General features: G+C 41.7%; 23 non-coding genes across 23 annotated transcripts; all 23 read right to left on the minus strand.

Moving 5' to 3' along the window:
• Positions 1-361: 361 nt before the first annotated feature.
• Positions 362-433, minus strand: TRNAE-CUC (transfer RNA glutamic acid (anticodon CUC)). Its single transcript has one exon. It is a non-coding gene; the product is annotated as a tRNA-Glu (tRNA).
• A 3186-nt stretch (positions 434-3619) lies between these two features.
• Positions 3620-3691, minus strand: TRNAE-CUC (transfer RNA glutamic acid (anticodon CUC)). Its single transcript has one exon. It is a non-coding gene; the product is annotated as a tRNA-Glu (tRNA).
• Positions 3692-4187: 496 nt separating this feature from the next.
• On the minus strand, positions 4188-4259 carry TRNAE-UUC (transfer RNA glutamic acid (anticodon UUC)). The gene has a single exon. It is a non-coding gene; the product is annotated as a tRNA-Glu (tRNA).
• Positions 4260-5305: 1046 nt separating this feature from the next.
• On the minus strand, positions 5306-5377 carry TRNAK-CUU (transfer RNA lysine (anticodon CUU)). Its single transcript has one exon. It is a non-coding gene; the product is annotated as a tRNA-Lys (tRNA).
• Positions 5378-5873: 496 nt separating this feature from the next.
• On the minus strand, positions 5874-5945 carry TRNAE-UUC (transfer RNA glutamic acid (anticodon UUC)). Its single transcript has one exon. It is a non-coding gene; the product is annotated as a tRNA-Glu (tRNA).
• Positions 5946-7558: 1613 nt separating this feature from the next.
• On the minus strand, positions 7559-7630 carry TRNAE-UUC (transfer RNA glutamic acid (anticodon UUC)). Its single transcript has one exon. It is a non-coding gene; the product is annotated as a tRNA-Glu (tRNA).
• Positions 7631-8675: 1045 nt separating this feature from the next.
• On the minus strand, positions 8676-8747 carry TRNAE-CUC (transfer RNA glutamic acid (anticodon CUC)). Its single transcript has one exon. It is a non-coding gene; the product is annotated as a tRNA-Glu (tRNA).
• Positions 8748-9243: 496 nt separating this feature from the next.
• TRNAE-UUC (transfer RNA glutamic acid (anticodon UUC)) lies at positions 9244-9315 on the minus strand. The gene has a single exon. It is a non-coding gene; the product is annotated as a tRNA-Glu (tRNA).
• A 1045-nt stretch (positions 9316-10360) lies between these two features.
• TRNAE-CUC (transfer RNA glutamic acid (anticodon CUC)) lies at positions 10361-10432 on the minus strand. Its single transcript has one exon. It is a non-coding gene; the product is annotated as a tRNA-Glu (tRNA).
• A 496-nt stretch (positions 10433-10928) lies between these two features.
• On the minus strand, positions 10929-11000 carry TRNAE-UUC (transfer RNA glutamic acid (anticodon UUC)). Its single transcript has one exon. It is a non-coding gene; the product is annotated as a tRNA-Glu (tRNA).
• Positions 11001-12045: 1045 nt separating this feature from the next.
• On the minus strand, positions 12046-12117 carry TRNAE-CUC (transfer RNA glutamic acid (anticodon CUC)). Its single transcript has one exon. It is a non-coding gene; the product is annotated as a tRNA-Glu (tRNA).
• Positions 12118-12613: 496 nt separating this feature from the next.
• Positions 12614-12685, minus strand: TRNAE-UUC (transfer RNA glutamic acid (anticodon UUC)). The gene has a single exon. It is a non-coding gene; the product is annotated as a tRNA-Glu (tRNA).
• A 1045-nt stretch (positions 12686-13730) lies between these two features.
• Positions 13731-13802, minus strand: TRNAE-CUC (transfer RNA glutamic acid (anticodon CUC)). The gene has a single exon. It is a non-coding gene; the product is annotated as a tRNA-Glu (tRNA).
• A 496-nt stretch (positions 13803-14298) lies between these two features.
• TRNAE-UUC (transfer RNA glutamic acid (anticodon UUC)) lies at positions 14299-14370 on the minus strand. The gene has a single exon. It is a non-coding gene; the product is annotated as a tRNA-Glu (tRNA).
• A 1045-nt stretch (positions 14371-15415) lies between these two features.
• On the minus strand, positions 15416-15487 carry TRNAE-CUC (transfer RNA glutamic acid (anticodon CUC)). Its single transcript has one exon. It is a non-coding gene; the product is annotated as a tRNA-Glu (tRNA).
• A 496-nt stretch (positions 15488-15983) lies between these two features.
• Positions 15984-16055, minus strand: TRNAE-UUC (transfer RNA glutamic acid (anticodon UUC)). Its single transcript has one exon. It is a non-coding gene; the product is annotated as a tRNA-Glu (tRNA).
• Positions 16056-17100: 1045 nt separating this feature from the next.
• Positions 17101-17172, minus strand: TRNAE-CUC (transfer RNA glutamic acid (anticodon CUC)). The gene has a single exon. It is a non-coding gene; the product is annotated as a tRNA-Glu (tRNA).
• Positions 17173-17668: 496 nt separating this feature from the next.
• On the minus strand, positions 17669-17740 carry TRNAE-UUC (transfer RNA glutamic acid (anticodon UUC)). Its single transcript has one exon. It is a non-coding gene; the product is annotated as a tRNA-Glu (tRNA).
• Positions 17741-18785: 1045 nt separating this feature from the next.
• TRNAE-CUC (transfer RNA glutamic acid (anticodon CUC)) lies at positions 18786-18857 on the minus strand. The gene has a single exon. It is a non-coding gene; the product is annotated as a tRNA-Glu (tRNA).
• Positions 18858-21038: 2181 nt separating this feature from the next.
• Positions 21039-21110, minus strand: TRNAE-UUC (transfer RNA glutamic acid (anticodon UUC)). Its single transcript has one exon. It is a non-coding gene; the product is annotated as a tRNA-Glu (tRNA).
• Positions 21111-22156: 1046 nt separating this feature from the next.
• On the minus strand, positions 22157-22228 carry TRNAE-CUC (transfer RNA glutamic acid (anticodon CUC)). Its single transcript has one exon. It is a non-coding gene; the product is annotated as a tRNA-Glu (tRNA).
• A 1613-nt stretch (positions 22229-23841) lies between these two features.
• On the minus strand, positions 23842-23913 carry TRNAE-CUC (transfer RNA glutamic acid (anticodon CUC)). Its single transcript has one exon. It is a non-coding gene; the product is annotated as a tRNA-Glu (tRNA).
• A 2181-nt stretch (positions 23914-26094) lies between these two features.
• Positions 26095-26166, minus strand: TRNAE-UUC (transfer RNA glutamic acid (anticodon UUC)). Its single transcript has one exon. It is a non-coding gene; the product is annotated as a tRNA-Glu (tRNA).
• Between the last annotated feature and the right edge of the window lie 673 nt (positions 26167-26839).

The following is a 26839-nucleotide window of genomic DNA, read 5'->3' on the forward strand; positions in this document are numbered from 1 at the left end:
GTCAGTTGAATAATTTTCATGAGTTTTTTGCTCACAAGTGCCATCCTCTTTTTCTCAAGAGATTTTGTCACTAACTCTGAACTTTCCAATTCAGTTCTAAACTGTTTCCGATTAGAAAGAACATGGGAGCCCTAATGACAGACAGGACACATGGCTTGTTGAGTCCCTTGACACTTTTGTGTAAAACTGTGTAGTTGAAAAAGGCTTAAGCTATGAAACAAAAGGAAATCTTTTGCGAAAGTCATAATGCATCGCCAATGTTAAGTATTTTTGTTGCAAAGTGAAAATCTACCAGAAACATTTTTGATTGAAAAACACGCGTCAGTCTTTGACTGGTGGCAGTAGCTAAGATAAAGGTGCATTCCCATACCGGGAGTCGAACCCGGGCCACCTGGGTGAGAACCAGGAATCCTAACCGCTAGACCATATGGGAAAAGATGCGCTAACGTCTCAGTGACATTATGAAAAAAATAAGTTTTCTGCTATGCACAATAAACTTCTGCAGATCTGCAGGTGCAACTTGCTTCGTTAGCGCAGTAGGTAGTGCGTCAGTCTCATAATCTGAAGGTTGTGAGTTTGAGCCTCACACGGGGCACTGTTCCCTCCTTTTCTCGAGAGATTTTGTCACCAACTTAGAACTTTTCCATTCAATTCTACAACGTTTTCCATTAGAAAGGAAATGGGAATCCAAATAACTTACAGGACCCATGAGTTGTTGAGTCTCTTGACACTTTGGTGTAAAAAGGGGTGGTTGAGAATGAGTTGAGCTACGAATCCAAATTGAATCTTGCGTGAAGGGTCAGAATGAAGTGCCAAAACGCGGGCGTTCAGCATTTTTGCCTGAAAAAAACAAATCCTACCTGAAATATGTTTGTTTTAAAAACTCACATCAGTCTTTGAATGTTGGCAACGGTGTAGTAAAGGATGCGTTTCCATACCGGGAGTCGAACCCAGGCCACCTGGGTGAAAACCAGGAATCCTAACTGCTAGACCATACAGGAGAAGATGTACAGTCATGGCCAAAAGTTTTGAGAATGACCCCAAAATTATATTTTCACATGATCTGCTGGATTCTGGTTTATATTAGTGTTTGTCTGATGTTTATATCACATACAGAAATATAATTGCAATCATATTATGAGTACCAATAGGTTATATTGACAGTTAGAATGAGTTAATGCAGCAAGTCAATATTTGCAGTGTTGCCCCTTCTTCTTCAAGACCTCTGTAATTCTCCCTGGCATGCTCTCAATCAACTTTTGGACCAAATCCTGACTGATAGCAGTCCATTCTTGCATAATCAATGCTTGCATTTTGCCAGAATTTGTTGGTTTTTGTTTGTCCACCCGTCTCGTGATGATTGACCACAAGTTCTCAATGGGATTAAGATTTGGGGAGTTTCCAGGCAATAGACCCAAAATCTCTATGTTTTGTTCCATGAGCCATTTAGTTATCACGTTTGCTTTATGGCAAGGTGCTCCATCATGCTGGAAAAGGCATTGTTGGGCGCCAAACTGCTCTTGGACGGTTGGGAGAAGTTGCTCTTGGAGGACATTCTGGTACCATTCTTTATTCATGGCTGTGTTTTTAGGCAAGACTGTGAGTGAGCTGATTCCCTTGGCTGAGAAGCAACCCCACACATGAATGGTTTCAGGATGCTTTACAGTTGGCATGAGACAAGACTGGTGGTAGCGCTCACCTGTTCTTCTCCGAATAAGCTGTTTTCCAGATGTCCCAAACAATCGAAAAGGGGATTCATCAGAGAAAATGACTTTGCCCCAGTCCTCAGCAGTCCACTCCCTGTACCTTTTGCAGAATATCAGTCGGTCCCTGATGTTTTTTCTGGAGAGAAGTGGCTTCTTTGCTGCCCTCCTTGAAACCAGCCCTTGCTCAAAGAGTCTCCGCCTCACAGTGCGTGCTGAAGCACTCACACCAGCCTGCTGCCATTCCTGAGCAAGCTCGGCACTGCTGGTAGTCCGATCCCACAGCTGAAACAGTTTTAAGATACGGTCCTGGCACATGCTGGTCTTTCTTGGGCTCCCTGGAGCCTTTTTGACAACAATGGAAGCTCTCTCCTTGAAGTTCTTGATGATGCGATAGATTGTTGACTGAGGTGCAATCTTTGTAGCTGCGATACTCTTCCCTGTTAGGCCATTTTTGTGCAGTGCAATGATGGCTGCACGTGTTTCTTTAGAGATAACCATGGTTAACTGAAGAGAAACAATGATACCAAGAACCAGCCTCCTTTTAAAGTGTCCAGTGATGTCATTCTTACTTAATCATGACTGATTGATCGCCAGCCCTGTCCTCATCAACACCCACACCTGTGTTAATGGATCAATCACTAAAACGATGTTAGCTGCTCCTTTTAAGGCAGGACTGCAATGATGTTGAAATGTGTTTTGGGGGTTAAAGTTCATTTTCTGGGCAAATATTGACTTTGCAAGTACAGTAATTGCTGTTAAGCTGATCACTCTTTGACATTCAGGAGTATATGCAAATTGCCATTACAAAAAATGAAGCAGTAAACTTTGGAAAAATTACTATTTGTCTCATTCTCAATACTTTTGGCCATGACTGTACTGCCAGCTCACTTACAATATGAAAAAAACGAGGTGTACTGCTTTGCACAAGCAACTTCCGCAGATTATTACATGCATCTTGCCTCGTTAGCGCAGCAGGTAGCGCGTCAGTCTCGTAATCTGAAGGTCGTGAGTTTGATTGTCACATGGGGCACTGGTACCTTGTTTCCTTAACTGATTTTGCCACTATCTTGGCTAGAGAGTCACAGCTCTTTTCCATTCAGTAACAAAACATCACCAATTGATGGAAGGGGAGCTCCAATGACAGACAGGGATAAAGGCTTGTTGAGTCCCTTAACACCCAGGAATTAAAAGTGAGAGATATGAATGGTTTGAGATATGACATCAAATAAGCTTTTGTGCAAATAAATATCCAAAAAATCTGGTGGTCTGCATTTTTGGCTGCAAAGAGCAGTTCCAACCTAAACTGATTCTGTCTGCAAGGCACGTGTCGGCTTTGGAATGTGGACACTAGTCCCAAAAAAAAGTCTCTCCCATAGCAGGAATTGAACCAGTCAACCAGGAATACTAACTAAGTCTTTCTCCACATGGTGTAAGCAGTACAGTAAACAGCAAGACAGGTGTAAAAAAAAAAAGAGTGTTTTGCTTTGAATACAAAACATCAACATTACAAGAGCTAAAACACGCTTCATGGTCAAGGTTTTTGGCACGTCAGTTGAATAATTTGAAGATCATGAGTTTTTTGCTCACAAGTGCCATCCTCTTTTTCTCAAGAGATTTTGTCACTAACTCTGAACTTTCCAATTCAGTTCTAAACTGTTTCCGATTAGAAAGAACATGGGAGCCCTAATGACAGACAGGACACATGGCTTGTTGAGTCCCTTGACACTTTTGTGTAAAACTGTGTAGTTGAAAAAGGCTTAAGCTATGAAACAAAAGGAAATCTTTTGCGAAAGTCATAATGCATCGCCAATGTTAAGTATTTTTGTTGCAAAGTGAAAATCTACCAGAAACATTTTTGATTGAAAAACACGCGTCAGTCTTTGACTGGTGGCAGTAGCTAAGATAAAGGTGCATTCCCATACCGGGAGTCGAACCCGGGCCACCTGGGTGAGAACCAGGAATCCTAACCGCTAGACCATATGGGAAAAGATGCGCTAACGTCTCAGTGACATTATGAAAAAAATAAGTTTTCTGCTATGCACAATAAACTTCTGCAGATCTGCGGGTGCAACTTGCTTCGTTAGCGCAGTAGGTAGTGCGTCAGTCTCATAATCTGAAGGTTGTGAGTTTGAGCCTCACACGGGGCACTGTTCCCTCCTTTTCTCGAGAGATTTTGTCACCAACTTAGAACTTTTCCATTCAATTCTACAACGTTTTCCATTAGAAAGGAAATGGGAATCCAAATAACTTACAGGACCCATGAGTTGTTGAGTCTCTTGACACTTTGGTGTAAAAAGGGGTGGTTGAGAATGAGTTGAGCTACGAATCCAAATTGAATCTTGCGTGAAGGGTCAGAATGAAGTGCCAAAACGCGGGCGTTCAGCATTTTTGCCTGAAAAAAACAAATCCTACCTGAAATATGTTTGTTTTAAAAACTCACATCAGTCTTTGAATGTTGGCAACGGTGTAGTAAAGGATGCGTTTCCATACCGGGAGTCGAACCCAGGCCACCTGGGTGAAAACCAGGAATCCTAACCGCTAGACCATACAGGAGAAGATGTACTGCCAGCTCACTTACAATATGAAAAAAAAGAGGTGTACTGCTTTGCACAAGCAACTTCCGCAGATTATTACATGCATCTTGCCTCGTTAGCGCAGCAGGTAGCGCGTCAGTCTCGTAATCTGAAGGTCGTGAGTTTGATTGTCACATGGGGCACTGGTACCTTGTTTCCTTAACTGATTTTGCCACTATCTTGGCTAGAGAGTCACAGCTCTTTTCCATTCAGTAACAAAACATCACCAATTGATGGAAGGGGAGCTCCAATGACAGACAGGGATAAAGGCTTGTTGAGTCCCTTAACACCCAGGAATTAAAAGTGAGAGATATGAATGGTTTGAGATATGACATCAAATAAGCTTTTGTGCAAATAAATATCCAAAAAATCTGGTGGTCTGCATTTTTGGCTGCAAAGAGCAGTTCCAACCTAAACTGATTCTGTCTGCAAGGCACGTGTCGGCTTTGGAATGTGGACACTAGTCCCAAAAAAAAGTCTCTCCCATAGCAGGAATTGAACCAGTCAACCAGGAATACTAACTAAGTCTTTCTCCACATGGTGTAAGCAGTACAGTAAACAGCAAGACAGGTGTAAAAAAAAAAAGAGTGTTTTGCTTTGAATACAAAACATCAACATTACAAGAGCTAAAACACGCTTCATGGTCAAGGTTTTTGGCACGTCAGTTGAATAATTTGAAGATCATGAGTTTTTTGCTCACAAGTGCCATCCTCTTTTTCTCAAGAGATTTTGTCACTAACTCTGAACTTTCCAATTCAGTTCTAAACTGTTTCCGATTAGAAAGAACATGGGAGCCCTAATGACAGACAGGACACATGGCTTGTTGAGTCCCTTGACACTTTTGTGTAAAACTGTGTAGTTGAAAAAGGCTTAAGCTATGAAACAAAAGGAAATCTTTTGCGAAAGTCATAATGCATCGCCAATGTTAAGTATTTTTGTTGCAAAGTGAAAATCTACCAGAAACATTTTTGATTGAAAAACACGCGTCAGTCTTTGACTGGTGGCAGTAGCTAAGATAAAGGTGCATTCCCATACCGGGAGTCGAACCCGGGCCACCTGGGTAAGAACCAGGAATCCTAACCGCTAGACCATATGGGAAAAGATGCGCTAACGTCTCAGTGACATTATGAAAAAAATAAGTTTTCTGCTATGCACAATAAACTTCTGCAGATCTGCAGGTGCAACTTGCTTCGTTAGCGCAGTAGGTAGTGCGTCAGTCTCATAATCTGAAGGTTGTGAGTTTGAGCCTCACACGGGGCACTGTTCCCTCCTTTTCTCGAGAGATTTTGTCACCAACTTAGAACTTTTCCATTCAATTCTACAACGTTTTCCATTAGAAAGGAAATGGGAATCCAAATAACTTACAGGACCCATGAGTTGTTGAGTCTCTTGACACTTTGGTGTAAAAAGGGGTGGTTGAGAATGAGTTGAGCTACGAATCCAAATTGAATCTTGCGTGAAGGGTCAGAATGAAGTGCCAAAACGCGGGCGTTCAGCATTTTTGCCTGAAAAAAACAAATCCTACCTGAAATATGTTTGTTTTAAAAACTCACATCAGTCTTTGAATGTTGGCAACGGTGTAGTAAAGGATGCGTTTCCATACCGGGAGTCGAACCCAGGCCACCTGGGTGAAAACCAGGAATCCTAACCGCTAGACCATACAGGAGAAGATGTACTGCCAGCTCACTTACAATATGAAAAAAAAGAGGTGTACTGCTTTGCACAAGCAACTTCCGCAGATTATTACATGCATCTTGCCTCGTTAGCGCAGCAGGTAGCGCGTCAGTCTCGTAATCTGAAGGTCGTGAGTTTGATTGTCACATGGGGCACTGGTACCTTGTTTCCTTAACTGATTTTGCCACTATCTTGGCTAGAGAGTCACAGCTCTTTTCCATTCAGTAACAAAACATCACCAATTGATGGAAGGGGAGCTCCAATGACAGACAGGGATAAAGGCTTGTTGAGTCCCTTAACACCCAGGAATTAAAAGTGAGAGATATGAATGGTTTGAGATATGACATCAAATAAGCTTTTGTGCAAATAAATATCCAAAAAATCTGGTGCTCTGCATTTTTGGCTGCAAAGAGCAGTTCCAACCTAAACTGATTCTGTCTGCAAGGCACGTGTCGGCTTTGGAATGTGGACACTAGTCCCAAAAAAAAGTCTCTCCCATAGCAGGAATTGAACCAGTCAACCAGGAATACTAACTAAGTCTTTCTCCACATGGTGTAAGCAGTACAGTAAACAGCAAGACAGGTGTAAAAAAAAAAGAGTGTTTTGCTTTGAATACAAAACATCAACATTACAAGAGCTAAAACAAGCTTCATGGTCAAGGTTTTTGGCACGTCAGTTGAATAATTTGAAGATCATGAGTTTTTTGCTCACAAGTGCCATCCTCTTTTTCTCAAGAGATTTTGTCACTAACTCTGAACTTTCCAATTCAGTTCTAAACTGTTTCCGATTAGAAAGAACATGGGAGCCCTAATGACAGACAGGACACATGGCTTGTTGAGTCCCTTGACACTTTTGTGTAAAACTGTGTAGTTGAAAAAGGCTTAAGCTATGAAACAAAAGGAAATCTTTTGCGAAAGTCATAATGCATCGCCAATGTTAAGTATTTTTGTTGCAAAGTGAAAATCTACCAGAAACATTTTTGATTGAAAAACACGCGTCAGTCTTTGACTGGTGGCAGTAGCTAAGATAAAGGTGCATTCCCATACCGGGAGTCGAACCCGGGCCACCTGGGTGAGAACCAGGAATCCTAACTGCTAGACCATATGGGAAAAGATGCGCTAACGTCTCAGTGACATTATGAAAAAAATAAGTTTTCTGCTATGCACAATAAACTTCTGCAGATCTGCAGGTGCAACTTGCTTCGTTAGCGCAGTAGGTAGTGCGTCAGTCTCATAATCTGAAGGTTGTGAGTTTGAGCCTCACACGGGGCACTGTTCCCTCCTTTTCTCGAGAGATTTTGTCACCAACTTAGAACTTTTCCATTCAATTCTACAACGTTTTCCATTAGAAAGGAAATGGGAATCCAAATAACTTACAGGACCCATGAGTTGTTGAGTCTCTTGACACTTTGGTGTAAAAAGGGGTGGTTGAGAATGAGTTGAGCTACGAATCCAAATTGAATCTTGCGTGAAGGGTCAGAATGAAGTGCCAAAACGCGGGCGTTCAGCATTTTTGCCTGAAAAAAACAAATCCTACCTGAAATATGTTTGTTTTAAAAACTCACATCAGTCTTTGAATGTTGGCAACGGTGTAGTAAAGGATGCGTTTCCATACCGGGAGTCGAACCCAGGCCACCTGGGTGAAAACCAGGAATCCTAACCGCTAGACCATACAGGAGAAGATGTACTGCCAGCTCACTTACAATATGAAAAAAAAGAGGTGTACTGCTTTGCACAAGCAACTTCCGCAGATTATTACATGCATCTTGCCTCGTTAGCGCAGCAGGTAGCGCGTCAGTCTCGTAATCTGAAGGTCGTGAGTTTGATTCTCACATGGGGCACTGATACCTTGTTTCCTTAACTGATTTTGCCACTATCTTGGCTAGAGAGTCACAGCTCTTTTCCATTCAGTAGCAAAACATCACCAATTGATGGAAGGGGAGCTCCAATGACAGACAGGGATAAAGGCTTGTTGAGTCCCTTAACACCCAAGAATTAAAAGTGAGAGATATGAATGGTTTGAGATATGACATCAAATAAGCTTTTGTGCAAATAAATATCCAAAAAATCTGGTGGTCTGCATTTTTGGCTGCAAAGAGCAGTTCCAACCTAAACTGATTCTGTCTGGAAGGCACGTGTCGGCTTTGGAATGTGGACACTAGTCCCAAAAAAAAGTCTCTCCCATAGCAGGAATTGAACCAGTCAACCAGGAATACTAACTAAGTCTTTCTCCACATGGTGTAAGCAGTACAGTAAACAGCAAGACAGGTGTAAAAAAAAAAGAGTGTTTTGCTTTGAATACAAAACATCAACATTACAAGAGCTAAAACACGCTTCATGGTCAAGGTTTTTGGCACGTCAGTTGAATAATTTGAAGATCATGAGTTTTTTGCTCACAAGTGCCATCCTCTTTTTCTCAAGAGATTTTGTCACTAACTCTGAACTTTCCAATTCAGTTCTAAACTGTTTCCGATTAGAAAGAACATGGGAGCCCTAATGACAGACAGGACACATGGCTTGTTGAGTCCCTTGACACTTTTGTGTAAAACTGTGTAGTTGAAAAAGGCTTAAGCTATGAAACAAAAGGAAATCTTTTGCGAAAGTCATAATGCATCGCCAATGTTAAGTATTTTTGTTGCAAAGTGAAAATCTACCAGAAACATTTTTGATTGAAAAACACGCGTCAGTCTTTGACTGGTGGCAGTAGCTAAGATAAAGGTGCATTCCCATACCGGGAGTCGAACCCGGGCCACCTGGGTGAGAACCAGGAATCCTAACCGCTAGACCATATGGGAAAAGATGCGCTAACGTCTCAGTGACATTATGAAAAAAATAAGTTTTCTGCTATGCACAATAAACTTCTGCAGATCTGCAGGTGCAACTTGCTTCGTTAGCGCAGTAGGTAGTGCGTCAGTCTCATAATCTGAAGGTTGTGAGTTTGAGCCTCACACGGGGTACTGTTCCCTCCTTTTCTCGAGAGATTTTGTCACCAACTTAGAACTTTTCCATTCAATTCTACAACGTTTTCCATTAGAAAGGAAATGGGAATCCAAATAACTTACAGGACCCATGAGTTGTTGAGTCTCTTGACACTTTGGTGTAAAAAGGGGTGGTTGAGAATGAGTTGAGCTACGAATCCAAATTGAATCTTGCGTGAAGGGTCAGAATGAAGTGCCAAAACGCGGGCGTTCAGCATTTTTGCCTGAAAAAAACAAATCCTACCTGAAATATGTTTGTTTTAAAAACTCACATCAGTCTTTGAATGTTGGCAACGGTGTAGTAAAGGATGCGTTTCCATACCGGGAGTCGAACCCAGGCCACCTGGGTGAAAACCAGGAATCCTAACCGCTAGACCATACAGGAGAAGATGTACTGCCAGCTCACTTACAATTTGAAAAAAAAGAGGTGTACTGCTTTGCACAAGCAACTTCCGCAGATTATTACATGCATCTTGCCTCGTTAGCGCAGCAGGTAGCGCGTCAGTCTCGTAATCTGAAGGTCGTGAGTTTGATTGTCACATGGGGCACTGGTACCTTGTTTCCTTAACTGATTTTGCCACTATCTTGGCTAGAGAGTCACAGCTCTTTTCCATTCAGTAACAAAACATCACCAATTGATGGAAGGGGAGCTCCAATGACAGACAGGGATAAAGGCTTGTTGAGTCCCTTAACACCCAGGAATTAAAAGTGAGAGATATGAATGGTTTGAGATATGACATCAAATAAGCTTTTGTGCAAATAAATATCCAAAAAATCTGGTGGTCTGCATTTTTGGCTGCAAAGAGCAGTTCCAACCTAAACTGATTCTGTCTGGAAGGCACGTGTCGGCTTTGGAATGTGGACACTAGTCCCAAAAAAAAGTCTCTCCCATAGCAGGAATTGAACCAGTCAACCAGGAATACTAACTAAGTCTTTCTCCACATGGTGTAAGCAGTACAGTAAACAGCAAGACAGGTGTAAAAAAAAAAGAGTGTTTTGCTTTGAATACAAAACATCAACATTACAAGAGCTAAAACACGCTTCATGGTCAAGGTTTTTGGCACGTCAGTTGAATAATTTGAAGATCATGAGTTTTTTGCTCACAAGTGCCATCCTCTTTTTCTCAAGAGATTTTGTCACTAACTCTGAACTTTCCAATTCAGTTCTAAACTGTTTCCGATTAGAAAGAACATGGGAGCCCTAATGACAGACAGGACACATGGCTTGTTGAGTCCCTTGACACTTTTGTGTAAAACTGTGTAGTTGAAAAAGGCTTAAGCTATGAAACAAAAGGAAATCTTTTGCGAAAGTCATAATGCATCGCCAATGTTAAGTATTTTTGTTGCAAAGTGAAAATCTACCAGAAACATTTTTGATTGAAAAACACGCGTCAGTCTTTGACTGGTGGCAGTAGCTAAGATAAAGGTGCATTCCCATACCGGGAGTCGAACCCGGGCCACCTGGGTGAGAACCAGGAATCCTAACCGCTAGACCATATGGGAAAAGATGCGCTAACGTCTCAGTGACATTATGAAAAAAATAAGTTTTCTGCTATGCACAATAAACTTCTGCAGATCTGCAGGTGCAACTTGCTTCGTTAGCGCAGTAGGTAGTGCGTCAGTCTCATAATCTGAAGGTTGTGAGTTTGAGCCTCACACGGGGTACTGTTCCCTCCTTTTCTCGAGAGATTTTGTCACCAACTTAGAACTTTTCCATTCAATTCTACAACGTTTTCCATTAGAAAGGAAATGGGAATCCAAATAACTTACAGGACCCATGAGTTGTTGAGTCTCTTGACACTTTGGTGTAAAAAGGGGTGGTTGAGAATGAGTTGAGCTACGAATCCAAATTGAATCTTGCGTGAAGGGTCAGAATGAAGTGCCAAAACGCGGGCGTTCAGCATTTTTGCCTGAAAAAAACAAATCCTACCTGAAATATGTTTGTTTTAAACACTCACATCAGTCTTTGAATGTTGGCAACGGTGTAGTAAAGGATGCGTTTCCATACCGGGAGTCGAACCCAGGCCACCTGGGTGAAAACCAGGAATCCTAACCGCTAGACCATACAGGAGAAGATGTACTGCCAGCTCACTTACAATTTGAAAAAAAAGAGGTGTACTGCTTTGCACAAGCAACTTCCGCAGATTATTACATGCATCTTGCCTCGTTAGCGCAGCAGGTAGCGCGTCAGTCTCGTAATCTGAAGGTCGTGAGTTTGATTGTCACATGGGGCACTGGTACCTTGTTTCCTTAACTGATTTTGCCACTATCTTGGCTAGAGAGTCACAGCTCTTTTCCATTCAGTAACAAAACATCACCAATTGATGGAAGGGGAGCTCCAATGACAGACAGGGATAAAGGCTTGTTGAGTCCCTTAACACCCAGGAATTAAAAGTGAGAGATATGAATGGTTTGAGATATGACATCAAATAAGCTTTTGTGCAAATAAATATCCAAAAAATCTGGTGGTCTGCATTTTTGGCTGCAAAGAGCAGTTCCAACCTAAACTGATTCTGTCTGCAAGGCACGTGTCGGCTTTGGAATGTGGACACTAGTCCCAAAAAAAAGTCTCTCCCATAGCAGGAATTGAACCAGTCAACCAGGAATACTAACTAAGTCTTTCTCCACATGGTGTAAGCAGTACAGTAAACAGCAAGACAGGTGTAAAAAAAAAAGAGTGTTTTGCTTTGAATACAAAACATCAACATTACAAGAGCTAAAACACGCTTCATGGTCAAGGTTTTTGGCACGTCAGTTGAATAATTTGAAGATCATGAGTTTTTTGCTCACAAGTGCCATCCTCTTTTTCTCAAGAGATTTTGTCACTAACTCTGAACTTTCCAATTCAGTTCTAAACTGTTTCCGATTAGAAAGAACATGGGAGCCCTAATGACAGACAGGACACATGGCTTGTTGAGTCCCTTGACACTTTTGTGTAAAACTGTGTAGTTGAAAAAGGCTTAAGCTATGAAACAAAAGGAAATCTTTTGCGAAAGTCATAATGCATCGCCAATGTTAAGTATTTTTGTTGCAAAGTGAAAATCTACCAGAAACATTTTTGATTGAAAAACACGCGTCAGTCTTTGACTGGTGGCAGTAGCTAAGATAAAGGTGCATTCCCATACCGGGAGTCGAACCCGGGCCACCTGGGTGAGAACCAGGAATCCTAACCGCTAGACCATATGGGAAAAGATGCGCTAACGTCTCAGTGACATTATGAAAAAAATAAGTTTTCTGCTATGCACAATAAACTTCTGCAGATCTGCAGGTGCAACTTGCTTCGTTAGCGCAGTAGGTAGTGCGTCAGTCTCATAATCTGAAGGTTGTGAGTTTGAGCCTCACACGGGGTACTGTTCCCTCCTTTTCTCGAGAGATTTTGTCACCAACTTAGAACTTTTCCATTCAATTCTACAACGTTTTCCATTAGAAAGGAAATGGGAATCCAAATAACTTACAGGACCCATGAGTTGTTGAGTCTCTTGACACTTTGGTGTAAAAAGGGGTGGTTGAGAATGAGTTGAGCTACGAATCCAAATTGAATCTTGCGTGAAGGGTCAGAATGAAGTGCCAAAACGCGGGCGTTCAGCATTTTTGCCTGAAAAAAACAAATCCTACCTGAAATATGTTTGTTTTAAAAACTCACATCAGTCTTTGAATGTTGGCAACGGTGTAGTAAAGGATGCGTTTCCATACCGGGAGTCGAACCCAGGCCACCTGGGTGAAAACCAGGAATCCTAACCGCTAGACCATACAGGAGAAGATGTACTGCCAGCTCACTTACAATTTGAAAAAAAAGAGGTGTACTGCTTTGCACAAGCAACTTCCGCAGATTATTACATGCATCTTGCCTCGTTAGCGCAGCAGGTAGCGCGTCAGTCTCGTAATCTGAAGGTCGTGAGTTTGATTGTCACATGGGGCACTGGTACCTTGTTTCCTTAACTGATTTTGCCACTATCTTGGCTAGAGAGTCACAGCTCTTTTCCATTCAGTAACAAAACATCACCAATTGATGGAAGGGGAGCTCCAATGACAGACAGGGATAAAGGCTTGTTGAGTCCCTTAACACCCAGGAATTAAAAGTGAGAGATATGAATGGTTTGAGATATGACATCAAATAAGCTTTTGTGCAAATAAATATCCAAAAAATCTGGTGGTCTGCATTTTTGGCTGCAAAGAGCAGTTCCAACCTAAACTGATTCTGTCTGGAAGGCACGTGTCGGCTTTGGAATGTGGACACTAGTCCCAAAAAAAAGTCTCTCCCATAGCAGGAATTGAACCAGTCAACCAGGAATACTAACTAAGTCTTTCTCCACATGGTGTAAGCAGTACAGTAAACAGCAAGACAGGTGTAAAAAAAAAAGAGTGTTTTGCTTTGAATACAAAACATCAACATTACAAGAGCTAAAACACGCTTCATGGTCAAGGTTTTTGGCACGTCAGTTGAATAATTTGAAGATCATGAGTTTTTTGCTCACAAGTGCCATCCTCTTTTTCTCAAGAGATTTTGTCACTAACTCTGAACTTTCCAATTCAGTTCTAAACTGTTTCCGATTAGAAAGAACATGGGAGCCCTAATGACAGACAGGACACATGGCTTGTTGAGTCCCTTGACACTTTTGTGTAAAACTGTGTAGTTGAAAAAGGCTTAAGCTATGAAACAAAAGGAAATCTTTTGCGAAAGTCATAATGCATCGCCAATGTTAAGTATTTTTGTTGCAAAGTGAAAATCTACCAGAAACATTTTTGATTGAAAAACACGCGTCAGTCTTTGACTGGTGGCAGTAGCTAAGATAAAGGTGCATTCCCATACCGGGAGTCGAACCCGGGCCACCTGGGTGAGAACCAGGAATCCTAACCGCTAGACCATATGGGAAAAGATGCGCTAACGTCTCAGTGACATTATGAAAAAAATAAGTTTTCTGCTATGCACAATAAACTTCTGCAGATCTGCAGGTGCAACTTGCTTCGTTAGCGCAGTAGGTAGTGCGTCAGTCTCATAATCTGAAGGTTGTGAGTTTGAGCCTCACACGGGGTACTGTTCCCTCCTTTTCTCGAGAGATTTTGTCACCAACTTAGAACTTTTCCATTCAATTCTACAACGTTTTCCATTAGAAAGGAAATGGGAATCCAAATAACTTACAGGACCCATGAGTTGTTGAGTCTCTTGACACTTTGGTGTAAAAAGGGGTGGTTGAGAATGAGTTGAGCTACGAATCCAAATTGAATCTTGCGTGAAGGGTCAGAATGAAGTGCCAAAACGCGGGCGTTCAGCATTTTTGCCTGAAAAAAACAAATCCTACCTGAAATATGTTTGTTTTAAACACTCACATCAGTCTTTGAATGTTGGCAACGGTGTAGTAAAGGATGCGTTTCCATACCGGGAGTCGAACCCAGGCCACCTGGGTGAAAACCAGGAATCCTAACCGCTAGACCATACAGGAGAAGATGTACTGCCAGCTCACTTACAATTTGAAAAAAAAGAGGTGTACTGCTTTGCACAAGCAACTTCCGCAGATTATTACATGCATCTTGCCTCGTTAGCGCAGCAGGTAGCGCGTCAGTCTCGTAATCTGAAGGTCGTGAGTTTGATTGTCACATGGGGCACTGGTACCTTGTTTCCTTAACTGATTTTGCCACTATCTTGGCTAGAGAGTCACAGCTCTTTTCCATTCAGTAACAAAACATCACCAATTGATGGAAGGGGAGCTCCAATGACAGACAGGGATAAAGGCTTGTTGAGTCCCTTAACACCCAGGAATTAAAAGTGAGAGATATGAATGGTTTGAGATATGACATCAAATAAGCTTTTGTGCAAATAAATATCCAAAAAATCTGGTGGTCTGCATTTTTGGCTGCAAAGAGCAGTTCCAACCTAAACTGATTCTGTCTGCAAGGCACGTGTCGGCTTTGGAATGTGGACACTAGTCCCAAAAAAAAGTCTCTCCCATAGCAGGAATTGAACCAGTCAACCAGGAATACTAACTAAGTCTTTCTCCACATGGTGTAAGCAGTACAGTAAACAGCAAGACAGGTGTAAAAAAAAAAGAGTGTTTTGCTTTGAATACAAAACATCAACATTACAAGAGCTAAAACACGCTTCATGGTCAAGGTTTTTGGCACGTCAGTTGAATAATTTGAAGATCATGAGTTTTTTGCTCACAAGTGCCATCCTCTTTTTCTCAAGAGATTTTGTCACTAACTCTGAACTTTCCAATTCAGTTCTAAACTGTTTCCGATTAGAAAGAACATGGGAGCCCTAATGACAGACAGGACACATGGCTTGTTGAGTCCCTTGACACTTTTGTGTAAAACTGTGTAGTTGAAAAAGGCTTAAGCTATGAAACAAAAGGAAATCTTTTGCGAAAGTCATAATGCATCGCCAATGTTAAGTATTTTTGTTGCAAAGTGAAAATCTACCAGAAACATTTTTGATTGAAAAACACGCGTCAGTCTTTGACTGGTGGCAGTAGCTAAGATAAAGGTGCATTCCCATACCGGGAGTCGAACCCGGGCCACCTGGGTGAGAACCAGGAATCCTAACCGCTAGACCATATGGGAAAAGATGCGCTAACGTCTCAGTGACATTATGAAAAAAATAAGTTTTCTGCTATGCACAATAAACTTCTGCAGATCTGCAGGTGCAACTTGCTTCGTTAGCGCAGTAGGTAGTGCGTCAGTCTCATAATCTGAAGGTTGTGAGTTTGAGCCTCACACGGGGCACTGTTCCCTCCTTTTCTCGAGAGATTTTGTCACCAACTTAGAACTTTTCCATTCAATTCTACAACGTTTTCCATTAGAAAGGAAATGGGAATCCAAATAACTTACAGGACCCATGAGTTGTTGAGTCTTTTGACACTTTGGTGTAAAAAGGGGTGGTTGAGAATGAGTTGAGCTACGAATCCAAATTGAATCTTGCGTGAAGGGTCAGAATGAAGTGCCAAAACGCGGGCGTTCAGCATTTTTGCCTGAAAAAAACAAATCCTACCTGAAATATGTTTGTTTTAAAAACTCACATCAGTCTTTGAATGTTGGCAACGGTGTAGTAAAGGATGCGTTTCCATACCGGGAGTCGAACCCAGGCCACCTGGGTGAAAACCAGGAATCCTAACCGCTAGACCATACAGGAGAAGATGTACTGCCAGCTCACTTACAATATGAAAAAAAAGAGGTGTACTGCTTTGCACAAGCAACTTCCGCAGATTATTACATGCATCTTGCCTCGTTAGCGCAGCAGGTAGCGCGTCAGTCTCGTAATCTGAAGGTCGTGAGTTTGATTGTCACATGGGGCACTGGTACCTTGTTTCCTTAACTGATTTTGCCACTATCTTGGCTAGAGAGTCACAGCTCTTTTCCATTCAGTAACAAAACATCACCAATTGATGGAAGGGGAGCTCCAATGACAGACAGGGATAAAGGCTTGTTGAGTCCCTTAACACCCAGGAATTAAAAGTGAGAGATATGAATGGTTTGAGATATGACATCAAATAAGCTTTTGTGCAAATAAATATCCAAAAAATCTGGTGGTCTGCATTTTTGGCTGCAAAGAGCAGTTCCAACCTAAACTGATTCTGTCTGCAAGGCACGTGTCGGCTTTGGAATGTGGACACTAGTCCCAAAAAAAAGTCTCTCCCATAGCAGGAATTGAACCAGTCAACCAGGAATACTAACTAAGTCTTTCTCCACATGGTGTAAGCAGTACAGTAAACAGCAAGACAGGTGTAAAAAAAAAAGAGTGTTTTGCTTTGAATACAAAACATCAACATTACAAGAGCTAAAACACGCTTCATGGTCAAGGTTTTTGGCACGTCAGTTGAATAATTTGAAGATCATGAGTTTTTTGCTCACAAGTGCCATCCTCTTTTTCTCAAGAGATTTTGTCACTAACTCTGAACTTTCCAATTCAGTTCTAAACTGTTTCCGATTAGAAAGAACATGGGAGCCCTAATGACAGACAGGACACATGGCTTGTTGAGTCCCTTGACACTTTTGTGTAAAACTGTGTAGTTGAAAAAGGCTTAAGCTATGAAACAAAAGGAAATCTTTTGCGAAAGTCATAATGCATCGCCAATGTTAAGTATTTTTGTTGCAAATTGAAAATCTACCAGAAACATTTTTGATTGAAAAACACGCGTCAGTCTTTGACTGGTGGCAGTAGCTAAGATAAAGGTGCATTCCCATACCGGGAGTCGAACCCGGGCCACCTGGGTGAGAACCAGGAATCCTAACCGCTAGACCATATGGGAAAAGATGCGCTAACGTCTCAGTGACATTATGAAAAAAATAAGTTTTCTGCTATGCACAATAAACTTCTGCAGATCTGCAGGTGCAACTTGCTTCGTTAGCGCAGTAGGTAGTGCGTCAGTCTCGTAATCTGAAGGTTGTGAGTTTGAGCCTCACACTGGGCACTGTTCCCTCCTTTTCTCGAGAGATTTTGTCACCAACTTAGAACTTTTCCATTCAATTCTACAACGTTTTCCATTAGAAAGGAAATGGGAATCCAAATAACTTACAGGACCCATGAGTTGTTGAGTCTCTTGACACTTTGGTGTAAAAAGGGGTGGTTGAGAATGAGTTGAACTACGAATCCAAATTGAATCTTGCGTGAAGGGTCAGAATGAAGTGCCAAAACGCGGGCGTTCAGCATTTTTGCCTGAAAAAAACAAATCCTACCTGAAATACGTTTGTTTTAAAAACACACGTCAGTCTTTGAATGTTGGCAACGGTGTAGAAAAGGATGCGTTTCCATACCGGGAGTCAAACCCAGGCCACCTGGGTGAAAACCAGGAATCCTAACCACTAGACCATACGGGAGAAGATGTACTGCCAGCTCACTTACAATATGAAAAAAAAGAGGTGTACTGCTTTGCACAAGCAACTTCCGCAGATTATTACATGCATCTTGCCTCGTTAGTGCAGCAGGTAGCGCGTCAGTCTCGTAATCTGAAGGTCGTGAGTTTGATTCTCACATGGGGCACTGATACCTTGTTTCCTTAACTGATTTTGCCACTATCTTGGCTAGAGAGTCACAGCTCTTTTCCATTCAGTAGCAAAACATCACCAATTAATGGAAGGGGAGCTCCAATGACAGACAGGGATAAAGGCTTGTTGAGTCCCTTAACACCCAGGAATTAAAAGTGAGAGATATGAATGGTTTGAGATATGACATCAAATAAGCTTTTGTGCAAATAAATATCCAAAAAATCTGGTGGTCTGCATTTTTGGCTGCAAAGAGCAGTTCCAACCTAAACTGATTCTATCTGCAAGGCACGTGTCGGCTTTGGAATGTGGACACTAGTCCCAAAAAAAAGTCTCTCCCATAGCAGGAATTGAACCAGTCAACCAGGAATACTAACTAAGTCTTTCTCCACATGGTGTAAGCAGTACAGTAAACAGCAAGACAGGTGTAAAAAAAAAAGAGTGTTTTGCTTTGAATACAAAACATCAACATTACAAGAGCTAAAACACGCTTCATGGTCAAGGTTTTTGGCACGTCAGTTGAATAATTTGAAGATCATGAGTTTTTTGCTCACAAGTGCCATCCTCTTTTTCTCAAGAGATTTTGTCACTAACTCTGAACTTTCCAATTCAGTTCTAAACTGTTTCCGATTAGAAAGAACATGGGAGCCCTAATGACAGACAGGACACATGGCTTGTTGAGTCCCTTGACACTTTTGTGTAAAACTGTGTAGTTGAAAAAGGCTTAAGCTATGAAACAAAAGGAAATCTTTTGCGAAAGTCATAATGCATCGCCAATGTTAAGTATTTTTGTTGCAAATTGAAAATCTACCAGAAACATTTTTGATTGAAAAACACGCGTCAGTCTTTGACTGGTGGCAGTAGCTAAGATAAAGGTGCATTCCCATACCGGGAGTCGAACCCGGGCCACCTGGGTGAGAACCAGGAATCCTAACCGCTAGACCATATGGGAAAAGATGCGCTAACGTCTCAGTGACATTATGAAAAAAATAAGTTTTCTGCTATGCACAATAAACTTCTGCAGATCTGCAGGTGCAACTTGCTTCGTTAGCGCAGTAGGTAGTGCGTCAGTCTCATAATCTGAAGGTTGTGAGTTTGAGCCTCACACGGGGCACTGTTCCCTCCTTTTCTCGAGAGATTTTGTCACCAACTTAGAACTTTTCCATTCAATTCTACAACGTTTTCCATTAGAAAGGAAATGGGAATCCAAATAACTTACAGGACCCATGAGTTGTTGAGTCTCTTGACACTTTGGTGTAAAAAGGGGTGGTTGAGAATGAGTTGAGCTACGAATCCAAATTGAATCTTGCGTGAAGGGTCAGAATGAAGTGCCAAAACGCGGGCGTTCAGCATTTTTGCCTGAAAAAAACAAATCCTACCTGAAATATGTTTGTTTTAAAAACTCACATCAGTCTTTGAATGTTGGCAACGGTGTAGTAAAGGATGCGTTTCCATACCGGGAGTCGAACGCAGGCCACCTGGGTGAAAACCAGGAATCCTAACCGCTAGACCATACAGGAGAAGATGTACTGCCAGCTCACTTACAATATGAAAAAAAAGAGGTGTACTGCTTTGCACAAGCAACTTCCGCAGATTATTACATGCATCTTGCCTCGTTAGCGCAGCAGGTAGCGCGTCAGTCTCGTAATCTGAAGGTCGTGAGTTTGATTGTCACATGGGGCACTGGTACCTTGTTTCCTTAACTGATTTTGCCACTATCTTGGCTAGAGAGTCACAGCTCTTTTCCATTCAGTAACAAAACATCACCAATTGATGGAAGGGGAGCTCCAATGACAGACAGGGATAAAGGCTTGTTGAGTCCCTTAACACCCAGGAATTAAAAGTGAGAGATATGAATGGTTTGAGATATGACATCAAATAAGCTTTTGTGCAAATAAATATCCAAAAAATCTGGTGGTCTGCATTTTTGGCTGCAAAGAGCAGTTCCAACCTAAACTGATTCTGTCTGCAAGGCACGTGTCGGCTTTGGAATGTGGACACTAGTCCCAAAAAAAAGTCTCTCCCATAGCAGGAATTGAACCAGTCAACCAGGAATACTAACTAAGTCTTTCTCCACATGGTGTAAGCAGTACAGTAAACAGCAAGACAGGTGTAAAAAAAAAAGAGTGTTTTGCTTTGAATAGAAAACATCAACATTACAAGAGCTAAAACACGCTTCATGGTCAAGGTTTTTGGCACGTCAGTTGAATAATTTGAAGATCATGAGTTTTTTGCTCACAAGTGCCATCCTCTTTTTCTCAAGAGATTTTGTCACTAACTCTGAACTTTCCAATTCAGTTCTAAACTGTTTCCGATTAGAAAGAACATGGGAGCCCTAATGACAGACAGGACACATGGCTTGTTGAGTCCCTTGACACTTTTGTGTAAAACTGTGTAGTTGAAAAAGGCTTAAGCTATGAAACAAAAGGAAATCTTTTGCGAAAGTCATAATGCATCGCCAATGTTAAGTATTTTTGTTGCAAAGTGAAAATCTACCAGAAACATTTTTGATTGAAAAACACGCGTCAGTCTTTGACTGGTGGCAGTAGCTAAGATAAAGGTGCATTCCCATACCGGGAGTCGAACCCGGGCCACTTGGGTGAGAACCAGGAATCCTAACCGCTAGACCATATGGGAAAAGATGCGCTAACATCTCAGTGACATTATGAAAAAAATAAGTTTTCTGCTATGCACAATAAACTTCTGCAGATCTGCAGGTGCAACTTGCTTCGTTAGCGCAGTAGGTAGTGCGTCAGTCTCGTAATCTGAAGGTTGTGAGTTTGAGCCTCACACGGGGCACTGTTCCCTCCTTTTCTCGAGAGATTTTGTCACCAACTTAGAACTTTTCCATTCAATTCTACAACGTTTTCCATTAGAAAGGAAATGGGAATCCAAATAACTTACAGGACCCATGAGTTGTTGAGTCTCTTGACACTTTGGTGTAAAAAGGGGTGGTTGAGAATGAGTTGAACTACGAATCCAAATTGAATCTTGCGTGAAGGGTCAGAATGAAGTGCCAAAACGCGGGCGTTCAGCATTTTTGCCTGAAAAAAACAAATCCTACCTGAAATACGTTTGTTTTAAAAACACACGTCAGTCTTTGAATGTTGGCAACGGTGTAGAAAAGGATGCGTTTCCATACCGGGAGTCAAACCCAGGCCACCTGGGTGAAAACCAGGAATCCTAACCACTAGACCATACGGGAGAAGATGTACTGCCAGCTCACTTACAATATGAAAAAAAAGAGGTGTACTGCTTTGCACAAGCAACTTCCGCAGATTATTACATGCATCTTGCCTCGTTAGTGCAGCAGGTAGCGCGTCAGTCTCGTAATCTGAAGGTCGTGAGTTTGATTCTCACATGGGGCACTGATACCTTGTTTCCTTAACTGATTTTGCCACTATCTTGGCTAGAGAGTCACAGCTCTTTTCCATTCAGTAGCAAAACATCACCAATTGATGGAAGGGGAGCTCCAATGACAGACAGGGATAAAGGCTTGTTGAGTCCCTTAACACCCAGGAATTAAAAGTGAGAGATATGAATGGTTTGAGATATGACATCAAATAAGCTTTTGTGCAAATAAATATCCAAAAAATCTGGTGGTCTGCATTTTTGGCTGCAAAGAGCAGTTCCAACCTAAACTGATTCTGTCTGCAAGGCACGTGTCGGCTTTGGAATGTGGACACTAGTCCCAAAAAAAAGTCTCTCCCATAGCAGGAATTGAACCAGTCAACCAGGAATACTAACTAAGTCTTTCTCCACATGGTGTAAGCAGTACAGTAAACAGCAAGACAGGTGTAAAAAAAAAAAGAGTGTTTTGCTTTGAATACAAAACATCAACATTACAAGAGCTAAAACACGCTTCATGGTCAAGGTTTTTGGCACGTCAGTTGAATAATTTGAAGATCATGAGTTTTTTGCTCACAAGTGCCATCCTCTTTTTCTCAAGAGATTTTGTCACTAACTCTGAACTTTCCAATTCAGTTCTAAACTGTTTCCGATTAGAAAGAACATGGGAGCCCTATTGACAGACAGGACACATGGCTTGTTGAGTCCCTTGACACTTTTGTGTAAAACTGTGTAGTTGAAAAAGGCTTAAGCTATGAAACAAAAGGAAATCTTTTGCGAAAGTCATAATGCATCGCCAATGTTAAGTATTTTTGTTGCAAAGTGAAAATCTACCAGAAACATTTTTGATTGAAAAACACGCGTCAGTCTTTGACTGGTGGCAGTAGCTAAGATAAAGGTGCATTCCCATACCGGGAGTCGAACCCGGGCCACCTGGGTGAGAACCAGGAATCCTAACCGCTAGACCATATGGGAAAAGATGCGCTAACGTCTCAGTGACATTATGAAAAAAATAAGTTTTCTGCTATGCACAATAAACTTCTGCAGATCTGCAGGTGCAGCTTGCTTCGTTAGCGCAGTAGGTAGTGCGTCAGTCTCATAATCTGAAGGTTGTGAGTTTGAGCCTCACACGGGGCACTGTTCCCTCCTTTTCTCGAGAGATTTTGTCACCAACTTAGAACTTTTCCATTCAATTCTACAACGTTTTCCATTAGAAAGGAAATGGGAATCCAAATAACTTACAGGACCCATGAGTTGTTGAGTCTCTTGACACTTTGGTGTAAAAAGGGGTGGTTGAGAATGAGTTGAGCTACGAATCCAAATTGAATCTTGCGTGAAGGGTCAGAATGAAGTGCCAAAACGCGGGCGTTCAGCATTTTTGCCTGAAAAAAACAAATCCTACCTGAAATATGTTTGTTTTAAAAACTCACATCAGTCTTTGAATGTTGGCAACGGTGTAGTAAAGGATGCGTTTCCATAGCGGGAGTCGAACCCAGGCCACCTGGGTGAAAACCAGGAATCCTAACCGCTAGACCATACAGGAGAAGATGTACTGCCAGCTCACTTACAATATGAAAAAAAAGAGGTGTACTGCTTTGCACAAGCAACTTCCGCAGATTATTACATGCATCTTGCCTCGTTAGTGCAGCAGGTAGCGCGTCAGTCTCGTAATCTGAAGGTCGTGAGTTTGATTGTCACATGGGGCACTGGTACCTTGTTTCCTTAACTGATTTTGCCACTATCTTGGCTAGAGAGTCACAGCTCTTTTCCATTCAGTAACAAAACATCACCAATTGATGGAAGGGGAGCTCCAATGACAGACAGGGATAAAGGCTTGTTGAGTCCCTTAACACCCAGGAATTAAAAGTGAGAGATATGAATGGTTTGAGATATGACATCAAATAAGCTTTTGTGCAAATAAATATCCAAAAAATCTGGTGGTCTGCATTTTTGGCTGCAAAGAGCAGTTCCAACCTAAACTGATTCTATCTGCAAGGCACGTGTCGGCTTTGGAATGTGGACACTAGTCCCAAAAAAAAGTCTCTCCCATAGCAGGAATTGAACCAGTCAACCAGGAATACTAACTAAGTCTTTCTCCACATGGTGTAAGCAGTACAGTAAACAGCAAGACAGGTGTAAAAAAAAAAGAGTGTTTTGCTTTGAATACAAAACATCAACATTACAAGAGCTAAAACACGCTTCATGGTCAAGGTTTTTGGCACGTCAGTTGAATAATTTGAAGATCATGAGTTTTTTGCTCACAAGTGCCATCCTCTTTTTCTCAAGAGATTTTGTCACTAACTCTGAACTTTCCAATTCAGTTCTAAACTGTTTCCGATTAGAAAGAACATGGGAGCCCTAATGACAGACAGGACACATGGCTTGTTGAGTCCCTTGACACTTTTGTGTAAAACTGTGTAGTTGAAAAAGGCTTAAGCTATGAAACAAAAGGAAATCTTTTGCGAAAGTCATAATGCATCGCCAATGTTAAGTATTTTTGTTGCAAATTGAAAATCTACCAGAAACATTTTTGATTGAAAAACACGCGTCAGTCTTTGACTGGTGGCAGTAGCTAAGATAAAGGTGCATTCCCATACCGGGAGTCGAACCCGGGCCACCTGGGTGAGAACCAGGAATCCTAACCGCTAGACCATATGGGAAAAGATGCGCTAACGTCTCAGTGACATTATGAAAAAAATAAGTTTTCTGCTATGCACAATAAACTTCTGCAGATCTGCAGGTGCAACTTGCTTCGTTAGCGCAGTAGGTAGTGCGTCAGTCTCATAATCTGAAGGTTGTGAGTTTGAGCCTCACACGGGGCACTGTTCCCTCCTTTTCTCGAGAGATTTTGTCACCAACTTAGAACTTTTCCATTCAATTCTACAACGTTTTCCATTAGAAAGGAAATGGGAATCCAAATAACTTACAGGACCCATGAGTTGTTGAGTCTCTTGACACTTTGGTGTAAAAAGGGGTGGTTGAGAATGAGTTGAGCTACGAATCCAAATTGAATCTTGCGTGAAGGGTCAGAATGAAGTGCCAAAACGCGGGCGTTCAGCATTTTTGCCTGAAAAAAACAAATCCTACCTGAAATATGTTTGTTTTAAAAACTCACATCAGTCTTTGAATGTTGGCAACGGTGTAGTAAAGGATGCGTTTCCATACCGGGAGTCGAACGCAGGCCACCTGGGTGAAAACCAGGAATCCTAACCGCTAGACCATACAGGAGAAGATGTACTGCCAGCTCACTTACAATATGAAAAAAAAGAGGTGTACTGCTTTGCACAAGCAACTTCCGCAGATTATTACATGCATCTTGCCTCGTTAGCGCAGCAGGTAGCGCGTCAGTCTCGTAATCTGAAGGTCGTGAGTTTGATTGTCACATGGGGCACTGGTACCTTGTTTCCTTAACTGATTTTGCCACTATCTTGGCTAGAGAGTCACAGCTCTTTTCCATTCAGTAACAAAACATCACCAATTGATGGAAGGGGAGCTCCAATGACAGACAGGGATAAAGGCTTGTTGAGTCCCTTAACACCCAGGAATTAAAAGTGAGAGATATGAATGGTTTGAGATATGACATCAAATAAGCTTTTGTGCAAATAAATATCCAAAAAATCTGGTGGTCTGCATTTTTGGCTGCAAAGAGCAGTTCCAACCTAAACTGATTCTGTCTGCAAGGCACGTGTCGGCTTTGGAATGTGGACACTAGTCCCAAAAAAAAGTCTCTCCCATAGCAGGAATTGAACCAGTCAACCAGGAATACTAACTAAGTCTTTCTCCACATGGTGTAAGCAGTACAGTAAACAGCAAGACAGGTGTAAAAAAAAAAGAGTGTTTTGCTTTGAATAGAAAACATCAACATTACAAGAGCTAAAACACGCTTCATGGTCAAGGTTTTTGGCACGTCAGTTGAATAATTTGAAGATCATGAGTTTTTTGCTCACAAGTGCCATCCTCTTTTTCTCAAGAGATTTTGTCACTAACTCTGAACTTTCCAATTCAGTTCTAAACTGTTTCCGATTAGAAAGAACATGGGAGCCCTAATGACAGACAGGACACATGGCTTGTTGAGTCCCTTGACACTTTTGTGTAAAACTGTGTAGTTGAAAAAGGCTTAAGCTATGAAACAAAAGGAAATCTTTTGCGAAAGTCATAATGCATCGCCAATGTTAAGTATTTTTGTTGCAAAGTGAAAATCTACCAGAAACATTTTTGATTGAAAAACACGCGTCAGTCTTTGACTGGTGGCAGTAGCTAAGATAAAGGTGCATTCCCATACCGGGAGTCGAACCCGGGCCACTTGGGTGAGAACCAGGAATCCTAACCGCTAGACCATATGGGAAAAGATGCGCTAACATCTCAGTGACATTATGAAAAAAATAAGTTTTCTGCTATGCACAATAAACTTCTGCAGATCTGCAGGTGCAACTTGCTTCGTTAGCGCAGTAGGTAGTGCGTCAGTCTCGTAATCTGAAGGTTGTGAGTTTGAGCCTCACACGGGGCACTGTTCCCTCCTTTTCTCGAGAGATTTTGTCACCAACTTAGAACTTTTCCATTCAATTCTACAACGTTTTCCATTAGAAAGGAAATGGGAATCCAAATAACTTACAGGACCCATGAGTTGTTGAGTCTCTTGACACTTTGGTGTAAAAAGGGGTGGTTGAGAATGAGTTGAACTACGAATCCAAATTGAATCTTGCGTGAAGGGTCAGAATGAAGTGCCAAAACGCGGGCGTTCAGCATTTTTGCCTGAAAAAAACAAATCCTACCTGAAATACGTTTGTTTTAAAAACACACGTCAGTCTTTGAATGTTGGCAACGGTGTAGAAAAGGATGCGTTTCCATACCGGGAGTCAAACCCAGGCCACCTGGGTGAAAACCAGGAATCCTAACCACTAGACCATACGGGAGAAGATGTACTGCCAGCTCACTTACAATATGAAAAAAAAGAGGTGTACTGCTTTGCACAAGCAACTTCCGCAGATTATTACATGCATCTTGCCTCGTTAGTGCAGCAGGTAGCGCGTCAGTCTCGTAATCTGAAGGTCGTGAGTTTGATTCTCACATGGGGCACTGATACCTTGTTTCCTTAACTGATTTTGCCACTATCTTGGCTAGAGAGTCACAGCTCTTTTCCATTCAGTAGCAAAACATCACCAATTGATGGAAGGGGAGCTCCAATGACAGACAGGGATAAAGGCTTGTTGAGTCCCTTAACACCCAGGAATTAAAAGTGAGAGATATGAATGGTTTGAGATATGACATCAAATAAGCTTTTGTGCAAATAAATATCCAAAAAATCTGGTGGTCTGCATTTTTGGCTGCAAAGAGCAGTTCCAACCTAAACTGATTCTGTCTGCAAGGCACGTGTCGGCTTTGGAATGTGGACACTAGTCCCAAAAAAAAGTCTCTCCCATAGCAGGAATTGAACCAGTCAACCAGGAATACTAACTAAGTCTTTCTCCACATGGTGTAAGCAGTACAGTAAACAGCAAGACAGGTGTAAAAAAAAAAAGAGTGTTTTGCTTTGAATACAAAACATCAACATTACAAGAGCTAAAACACGCTTCATGGTCAAGGTTT

The sequence above is a fragment of the Phyllobates terribilis genome, unplaced genomic scaffold (assembly GCF_046119375.1).
Source record: "Phyllobates terribilis strain yellow unplaced genomic scaffold, ASM4611937v1 Scaffold_971__1_contigs__length_502685, whole genome shotgun sequence".
Classification (NCBI taxonomy): domain Eukaryota; kingdom Metazoa; phylum Chordata; class Amphibia; order Anura; family Dendrobatidae; genus Phyllobates; species Phyllobates terribilis.